We start from the raw sequence: 9,868 nt of genomic DNA on the forward strand, positions 1-9,868 counted from the left end.
TTTTATTATTAGAACAATAATAAGTAGTTGTGTTAGAGTAATGATAAGTAATTAAGAATTAGTAGTTGGTAGCTAAATATTTATGAGGTTAGTTTGAAATATTTTTATAAATAGTATGACTCGTTATTATATAAACAACAACTTTAATATATATATTCTATTTTCTTATCTCTATTTTCTTGTTATGGTATCAGAGCTCTAACAGAGCTCTGTTGTTACCCATTGTGAAACTTTAAACCCAAATAATCAATCCCCATTGTCTTCTTCTCCTCTCATAGCAGAATCATCTTCTAACGTAGCACAAGATCCCACTAGTCCTTTCTATATTCATCCTAGTGAAAATTCAACATTTGTTCTTACTGGCAGTAGCTATCACTCTTAGTGTCGATCCTTTTCTGTGGCCATCATCTCCAAAAACAAACATGGCTTTCTCACTAGTTCTATTCCTTCTGCTCTAACTGATGATTCTCTGTTTTCAATATGGGAGCATTGTAATAATTTGGTGTTGTCTTGGCTATTTCATTCCCCATCTCTCTCTCTCTATTACCCAAAGTGTTGTTTATTTTTCTACTTCCTCTTCTATATGGACTGACTTTGAAGAGCATTTTTCCCAAAATGATCTTCTTCGTATTGCAGAATTAGAAGAAGAAATTTATGCTCTTAGACAAGGAAATCAGCAAGTAATAGAATTTTATACCTCTTTGAAGACATTGTAGGAAAAGCTTGATAACTCACATCTTCTTCTCGTCTGTAATTGCCCAGCCAAAACATATCACTCACAAGATTTCATCATTCGATTTTTTAAAAGTCTTAATGAGCGTTTTTCTGTAGTTCGGTCACAAGTTCTTCTTCTTGATCCTCTTCCGCTCGTCACTAGGGTCTTCGCTCTTGTTGTTCAACACGAACGTCAACTTCTAAACGCATCTGGAATTTTGGACGATCAACGAACCATTGCTGCTGTTGTAGAAGCTCGTCGTCCTCCTCTTGGCCGTGGTTGTGGGTATGCCTCTTCAAACCCAAGACACGGCAGCGGTAGTTCCTCGAAAATTTGCTCTTATTGTGGTCAAGGGGGGCACACCATGGATGTTTGTTGCAACAAACATGGCTACCCTCCTGGCCACCCATGACACCCAAGGAGACCACAATTCCTTGACCGTGCCTTTACCTCCGTTAATGCCGTCGTTGTGCCGATACCGCCTCTTGGTTCTCCCACGCTGCCAGTTCCCTATCATGTCCTAGTTCATGAAGAAAGGGCTCCTCATCAGAGAACGCACACAGAGCATGCTTTGAGTCTCACTCCAGCCCAACACAACATCCTTCTAGCATTTCTAAAAAAGGTTGAATCTCAATCCTCAGACAACAAGGATAAAAGCCTCTCACCCTCCAACCAAATTGGACTTTTTCCTAACCCAACTTTGGGTACCCATTATTTGCGCTCATTCCATACTTATTCTATTTTAAATAATTTTACTACACAAAATAAATTTACAGACACTTGGATCATTGATTCTGGTGTCACGGATCATATTACCTATAATTTATCTCGGTTCATATCTTTTTCTAAAATTAATCCAGTTACTGTTCATATGCCTAATGGTTCTAAAGTTACTTCTTTTTATAAAGGTGTTGTTAAATTTTCAACTTCATTAACTCTTCATGATGTTCTTTACCTACCCCACTTTCATTTTAATATTATTTCTATTTCAAAAATAACTCCAATGATCAATTGCCAACTCACTTTTTCAAATTCTTCTTGTTTCTTACAGGACAACAATTCGAAGATGATTGGTTTGGGTAGCATGAAAGAAGGTTTGTATGTCCTTGAAACCTCCATCACAACAAATAATCCATTTCCTACTCATACAATAAACACCACTCATTCAACACCCATTACATCTTTCAATTTATGGTATTTTTGTTTAGGACATCTCTCTGGACAAAGATTAAAATTTTTACATAGAAAATTTTCCTTTATTTCTATGTCCCATCATGAGCCTTGTGATGTTTGCCATTTTTCCAAGCAAAAGAAGCTTTCATTCTCTCCAAGTTTTAATAAAGCTAATGTAGTTTTTGAATTATTGCATTTTGATATATGGGGGCTGTTTCGACAAAATTCAATCCATAATCATAAATATTTTTTTAACTATTATTGATGATTTTAGCTGTTTCACTTGGGTAGTTTTATTGCAATAAAAAAGCGAAGTACAAGATCATGTCAAGAATTTTATTGCATTGGTTGAAACACAATTTAACTCCAAAGTTAAGTATATACGTTTCGACAATGGATTGGAATTTCTTTTACATGATTTCTTTTCTTCAAAGGGCAAAATTCATCAATGTAGTTGTGTTGAAACACCCGAACAAAATGGAAAAGTGGAACGTAAGCACTAACATATTTTAAATGTGGCTCGTGCTCTCATATTCCAATCTAATTTACCTCTATCATTTTGGTCCTACGCTATCAATCATGCAGTTTATCTAATTAACCGAGTCCCTTCTTCTATAAATAATTTTAAAATTCCTTTTGAAATTTTATTTAATAAACCTCCTAACTACAATAATATAATGTTTTTGGTTGTTTATGCTATGTATCTACTCTCATGACTAATCATTCTAAATTTGATCCAAGAGCAAAGAAAGCTGTTTTTCTTGGTTTTAAAAATGGAACTAAAGGATACATTGTTTACACTTTGAAAAACAAAAAGTTTGAAATTTCCAGAAACATTGTTTTCTATGAAATGGTAATGCCTTTTGCCATTAGTACTAAATCACCTTTAAACATACCAAACCCACACATGTCCAAAACAAAACAATTCCATGAAACACCAACCAAAAAACCCATTTCCCTTCCCATTGGGCCTGAACCATTACCCATTGACCCACCTATAATTCATCATCAACCTAATACACCTCAGTTCATCTCTTCCCCTCCTTCACAGTCCTTAACCACGTCTCCTGCTTCCCAATCAGACATAATCTCTCCTACACCGTCCTCAACCATTCATCCTACCATCCGTCACAGCCTTCGTCAAAGACATCCCCCAAACCGTCTCGCTGACTACATTTGCGGCTCTTTTCTCACTACTCCAACTCCACCATCTTCAACTTATAGGTATCCTATTTCTTATGTTCTGTCTCTGACCTCTCTTTTCCCTTTTCATCAAAAATTCATTTTATCCTTACATTCTGAAATTGAGCCAAAGTCTTTTCAAGATGCCAATAAATATTCTCATTGGCGCAGTGCTATGAAAGCTGAACTTGTTGCTCGGGATTTGAACCAAACTTGGTCCGTTATGGATTGTCCTCCTAGTGTAAAACCCATTGGCTATAGATGGGTGTATCGGATCAAGCATCGCTCTGATGGTTCTGTGGAATGCTATATAAGGCTTGTCTCGTAGCAAAAGGATTCACTCAAACAGAAGGGGTGGATTTCTTAGAGACTTTTTCTCTTGTAGTGAAACTAGCTACCGTTTGACTTGTATTAGCTCTGACTTCCATGAAGAAGTGGCGTATCCATCAACTAGATGTTAACAATGCTTTTTTGCACAGAGATTTATCTGAAGATGTATACATGACCTTGCTTCCTAGAATCAGTTCTAGTCATCCAAATCAGTGTGTAAACTGCTAAAATCACTATATCGTTTGCGACAATCAAGTCGTATGTGGTATGAAAATTATCCAAACTTTTAATTTCTTGTAGGTACCACCAGATTCTCTCTTATTACAGTTTTTTTGTCAAATTTATTGGTACTGAAGTTTCTGTCTTATTGGTGTATGTTGATGATATTGTTCTCATTGGAAATTCTATTTTTGAGATGGCTACCATTAAATCTATTTTGAATCAGCATTTCAAAATCAAAGATTTGGGTATTCTTAAATATTTTTTGGATATTGAAGTTGCTCATTCAGCTCAAGGAATTTCTTTATCTCAGAAAGTACTGAAGTTGCTCATTCTGGTTTGTTGGGTGCTAAATCAGTATCTGTTCCCATGGACAATTCTACAAAGTTGCATAAGGATAGTAGCCCTTTACTTCTTGATCCTTTAATTTATCGTCGTCTTGTTGGCCGCCTCCTGTACCTTACTTCTACCCGGCCTGACATTACATACGCTACGCAATAGCTTAGCTAATTCATGGCTTCTCCTACAGAATCCCATTTTCCTGCAGCAAATCAGGTTTTGAGATACTTGAAGTCTAATCCAGGCAGAGGTCTTTTCTTTTCCCGTGACTCTTCTCTTCATATATATGGATTCATTGATTTTGACTAGGCAGGTTGTCTAGATACTCGTCGTTCTTTAACTGATTATTGCTTTTTTTTTTTGGGAAAGTCTTTGATCTCTTGGAAAACAAAGAAGCAATCCACTATTGCCAGGTCTTTAACAGAAGCAGAATATAGAGCTCTTACAAACACCACCTATGAGCTCCAATGGTTGATCAATATGCTGCATTTTCTTCAAATTTTAACTGGTCGCACTCCTATTCTTTTCTGCGATAATCAAAGCACTTTACACATTGCAGCAAATCCTATTTTTCATGAGCAAACTAAACACTTAGAAGTTGATTGTGATGTGGTCCGTCAAAAGGCTCAAGTTAGAATGATGAAACTTCTTACTGTCTCTTCTTCAGGATAATTGGCTGACATCTTTACTAAGCCATCGTCTTCTCATCCCTTTCATATTAATCTCTTAAAACTCTAAGTTCTTGATATTTTTCATTCTCCAGCTTGTGGGGCGTATTAGAAAAAAATAATTAGTTGTGTTAGAGTAATGATAAGTAGTTGAGAGTTAGTAGTTGGTAGCTAAATATTTATGAGGTTAGTTTGAAATATCCTTATAAATAGCATGACTCTATCATGTAAACAACAACTTTAATATATATCTTCTATTTTCTTATTTCTATTTTCTTGTTATTGATAGACTGATTGATAATGGTCAAATTTGAGTATTCTTCTTTAAAAAGAATTACTTTAAAAAGCAATGGTTCATTTTCACTTTTTAAGATTTTATTTTCCTTCTAAAAATACTCAAATTTGGTTTTCAGGTCTCTATTTTCATAAGTTTAAAATTTTTGAGCTGTCTTTAACTTAAGACATGATTTGGATAATTTCTGAGAATTTTACAAAAGATTTTTGTAAATAATTTTTAGTTCAAAAAAGGAAAGACCAGGTTCAAAAGTTGTTATTTCCTGGTATGACTCATAGTCAGACATAAAACACGTGTTAACAACATTGACAAAATTACCATCGTTCTCAGATTATCCATCTAAGTAATTTGGAGTGGCAGCCACTGTGTTTTTCTTGAAGATCATCTGGATTTTCTTATGAGTCTTAACCAACTTAGGATACACATAGGATTCTGCGACGGATTACCTTTTCAAAAAACCACTTGGTTATTGGCAAATTTTTTCGACGATAATTTTGACGTTAAGATATATCGTTCCCCGCACTATTACTGTTGGATTATTCCCTCGATAAATCCGACGATAATGTCAACTTTTTAAAAAAAAATTGAAATAAATAGTCAATTTTAATTTTTTATTTAACAATTCCACTACGTTGCCAATAGGGATCCTGCCAATTTCTATCAACTTTCATTGGGGTGGACCCCAAATCCCACTTAATTCAAAAAGCCACATCCCAAATTAACCTAGGTTAATCCTAATGTCACTAGTTTACTACTCTAACCCTAATTTACCCTTTACCCATATGTTCTTACCATTGAATCACTCCCCCAACACCCATTTCCACTTTCAGTGCCGCATAGCCATCCGCCTTGCCGTCTTCGCCGGTCGCCGCCGTCAACGGGAGTTAACGCCGCTAGAACACCAAACAGCGCCACTTACGAGTACGTTCCCACAGTCGCCCAAGCATCACTGTTGCTACTGTATGTCGCCATCAGAAGTGCTTTGAAGATGCATCCAGTCGTCCGGTCTTCAACCCGATGCCGCATCCTAGCTCCGCCTCAACACACGTCGCGACTGAACTCTTCTGGCCTCATAGAGTCACTAGCAACCCCGCAACTATTTGGCCTCTGCATCCCTGATAAACTCCAATTTGGTGATTTATCTTGTGTTGAATTTGGTGGGTTTTATCAACTTATCTCAAATTTATTCAATGAAATAGTATGGTTTTATAATTCTCCCTAATTTGTGCTTGAGAGTGAAAACATGCTTTTTAAGCCTTAAAATTGTTAATCTTAATTCACTTTAATTCCATTCGATGCCTTGATATATTTGTTGAGTGATCTCCGGGTTTATAAGACAAGGATTGGATGGAAGAAGTGAAGAAAAAGCATGCAAAGTGGAGAATTCATGAAGAAATGAGGATTTGCTGAACTCAAGGTCACGCGCACGCGTCAACCACTCGCACGCGTGATGCTGGTCACATGACCTCATTAAAGTGAATACGCTGGGGCAATATCTAAGCCTTCCAGGCCCAAATCCAACTCATTTCTGAAGCTATTAGAGGCTGAATTCAAGATGGATCAAGGGGGGAGCAACTAGGGTAGCTTATGATCATAACTTTAGGTAGTTTTCTAAAGAGAGAAGCTCCCTCTTTTCTCTAGAATTAGGGTAGAATTAGGTCAAACTCTCTTAGATCTAGGCTTAATTTCTTATTTTCAATTAGTTTCTCTTGCAATTTCTTGTTATTACATCTTTGTTCTCTTAGTTTCTCTTATTAATTTCTCATTTTGGTTACTTTTATGTTCATGCACTATTCTTGGATTTGGATTCTCTTCAATGCAATTTGATGTTTTATGTTTCTTTGATGTTTAATTGAGTTGTTATTGTTATTTTCTTGCACTTGGTAGTTGTAGAATTCATTATTCCTTACCATTTTATCATGTTTTTCTTTTATGCCTTCCAAGTGTTTGACAAAATACTTGGTTAGGATTTAGAGTAGCTTTTTGAGCATTCTTGGCTTGGAAAGAGAAATTAGGTGCTCTTGAGTCATTAATACCCAACTTATATTGGTGATCTAGAGTTGTTAGTTAATTAGGACTTTTGGATTGAGATTAACTAGACTTATTTAACTTTCTCCTGATGTTAGAGATGACTAAATAGGTTTAACTCTTGATAATTAATGTGTTATGATTAATGACTAGGATAAAAAACCTTGATTCTCAATCCTTGCCATGAATGCCTCTTTTTAGTAATTGTTATCTTTAGTTGTTTTGCTTTAATTTCTTGCCTTTTTAATTTCTTGTTTTATCAACCCTACCTTGTGAAACTCATAACCAATAATTGAGCACTCGATTGTAATTCTTAGGGAGAATGACCCGAGACTAATACTCTCGGTTATTTTTATTTAGTTGAACTTGTGACCACAAAAAATTAAACTTTGATTGAAGGTTGTTTGTAGGTTTGGAACTATACTATCAACAAAATTATTTTGTGAAAATTCCTAACCGACATCTATCCTCTTTTAATCCCCCACCCAGCACCGCCCCCTATCTTACGTCCGAGCCCACCTCGCAGCGTGTCTTTCCTCCGGAACCGGCGCAGCAGTAAGAGGTAAGTGTGTCTTCAAGATTTACACTAGTTGTTGGTACTGGGTTTCATTTGTGAGAATTACATTGGGGTTGAGATTGATTTAGCATGGTTCTGAGTTTGTTGTATATTTTAGAAAATGAAAAATGGTGAATTAAGAGCTTTTTTGTTGACATAGTTTCCTGCACTAAGATGGTTTCTTATGCTCTTATCAATTATTTGACAAAAATGATGTTATCAGGATTCTTATGCTGTTATCAATTACTTAAGTGCTCTTATGTTGAAATGGTTTCTTTTTGACGCATTTTGACTGTGTTAAGTAATTTGGAACATAGTTGTGGTCCCCTTCTATACAATATTGTTGCCATTCTCAACCTATTTATTGCCTTTTCTCCATCTTTTGGTTTTAATATTCTTTTGAATAATTTAGTAATATATTTAGTTTAGTATATATGTCTCACAACCCCATCAACAATTTAATTTGTGGAGCCTATCGCTGTTAAATTATTCACCATCCATGAAAAAATAACAAATTAAAACAGTGATGATGAGCCTTACTACGATTCCTTTTGATATGTTACATTTTTCTCTTCTATATCTAGCTATGTATAGCCTATCTTTCATGCATTAACATGCCACTGTGAGCCTCGTCACTTTAATTTAGGAAACTTTACCTCAGATGTGTCTTCACAACCTTTTTTAAAATTACAACTTAACTTGAACTGTAGGCATATCTCAGTTATTTATTTGTTTAGTTTACTTTCTACCATTATTTAGCATTTTTTATCAATAAGCTAGATCTAGATATAATAAATACAGGTTTGAAGTCTGAACAATTTGCATAGGTTATTGTGTCTTGTGCTAAATTTTATTATGACACATGTCGAACGGATTTTTACTAGTAAAGAATTTCACAAATATATTCTCGTTGCTAGTAGTTTCTAAACCAACAAAGAATCCTTTCGTACAAAAAATTGTTTGTCACTAAAGCAAACCCAATAAAAATAAACCGAAGTATTTAAACCTCGGGTCGTCTCTCAAGGAATTATAGGGAGGTGTAGTTATTATTGGTTATGAGATTGTATCTTTTTGGGTTTTTGGAAAGGTTGAATAAGGAATATAAATTGCAAGAAAGTAAATCAATAACTAAGAAAAGCTCTTGGCAAGTTATGAGAACTAGACGTCCTATCCTAGTTGTTCATACCCTGGGTCGAGCTACCCGGCCTGGGATGATTGGCGATAAAGCGACCGACCTCTTCAGGTCAGACTGCCCGACCTCTTCTAAAGAGCTCGGCCAAATTGACAAGAAAGCCCAATAAAGGGCTCAAATAGAGGAACACGACCCAAATCCAAAGGCAACCCCAGCCTATAGAGATAAAGGCGATTCCCTTGAAGATAAGCTGACTTCATCCAAAACAGGATAAGATAAGATAAGATAACTAACTTATCTTATCAGAAAGGTCAGCCCACACTACTATAAATACACTGGAGCACCCAAGTATAACTCATACTCTGATTCTACTAAAAACCTGTCTAATACCCATGCTAACTTAAGCATCGGAGTCTCTTGCAGGTACCCCCCACCCTCTGGTGACCCAGGATCAGCAGTGCAGCCAGTCCAACAAGTCGGACACGACAGCTCCGACCGCTACCCACCAGCCGGACACGTCATCTCCGACCAGTACAGAAGATCTCGTCCGAGATCGACCTACAGTTTCAGGTAACCCTCGGAACATTGGGGCCGTTGCCGGGGAACCTGGAAGTCATCCCATCACCATGGCGGACAACCATAACAACGACCACGATTCAGGTTTGGAAGAGAGAACACCGCACAAGAACGCGGATGTCACGCTACAAGATACTCCGGAAACCAACAAAGACAAAGACTCACCAAATTCAGGGGCAATAGAAGCGCTCCTAGATCGCCTAGAACAACTGGAAAAAGAAACTCAACAACAATGGGAAATCGGAAGGGATCTACAAAGAGAGGTGCGACGACGTCGGGAGTTGGAAGAAAAGCTACAGTAATTAGAAGCTGCCATTCGATGGTTCGACAACCTACCCCCAAAGTCCATCTCAAGCTTTGATGACCTAGCTAAAAAATTTCTAGCCAGATTCTCCATTCAGAAAGATAAAGCCAAGCACGGCCCCAGTTTACTAGGGATCAAACAAGGAGATCGGGAGAGCCTCCGCAACTATATGGAGAGATTCAACAAAACATGCATGGACATACAAAGTTTACCCACAGAGGCCGCCATCATGAGACTCATCAATGGCCTATGAGAAGGACCTTTCAGCCAATCTATATCAAAAAAGTACCCGACCTCCTTGGATGAAGTGCAGGAACGAGCAGAAAAATACATCAACATGGAAGAAAATGC

This window comes from Arachis ipaensis, chromosome B03 (genome assembly GCF_000816755.2).
Source record: "Arachis ipaensis cultivar K30076 chromosome B03, Araip1.1, whole genome shotgun sequence".
Taxonomy (NCBI): Eukaryota; Viridiplantae; Streptophyta; class Magnoliopsida; order Fabales; family Fabaceae; genus Arachis; species Arachis ipaensis.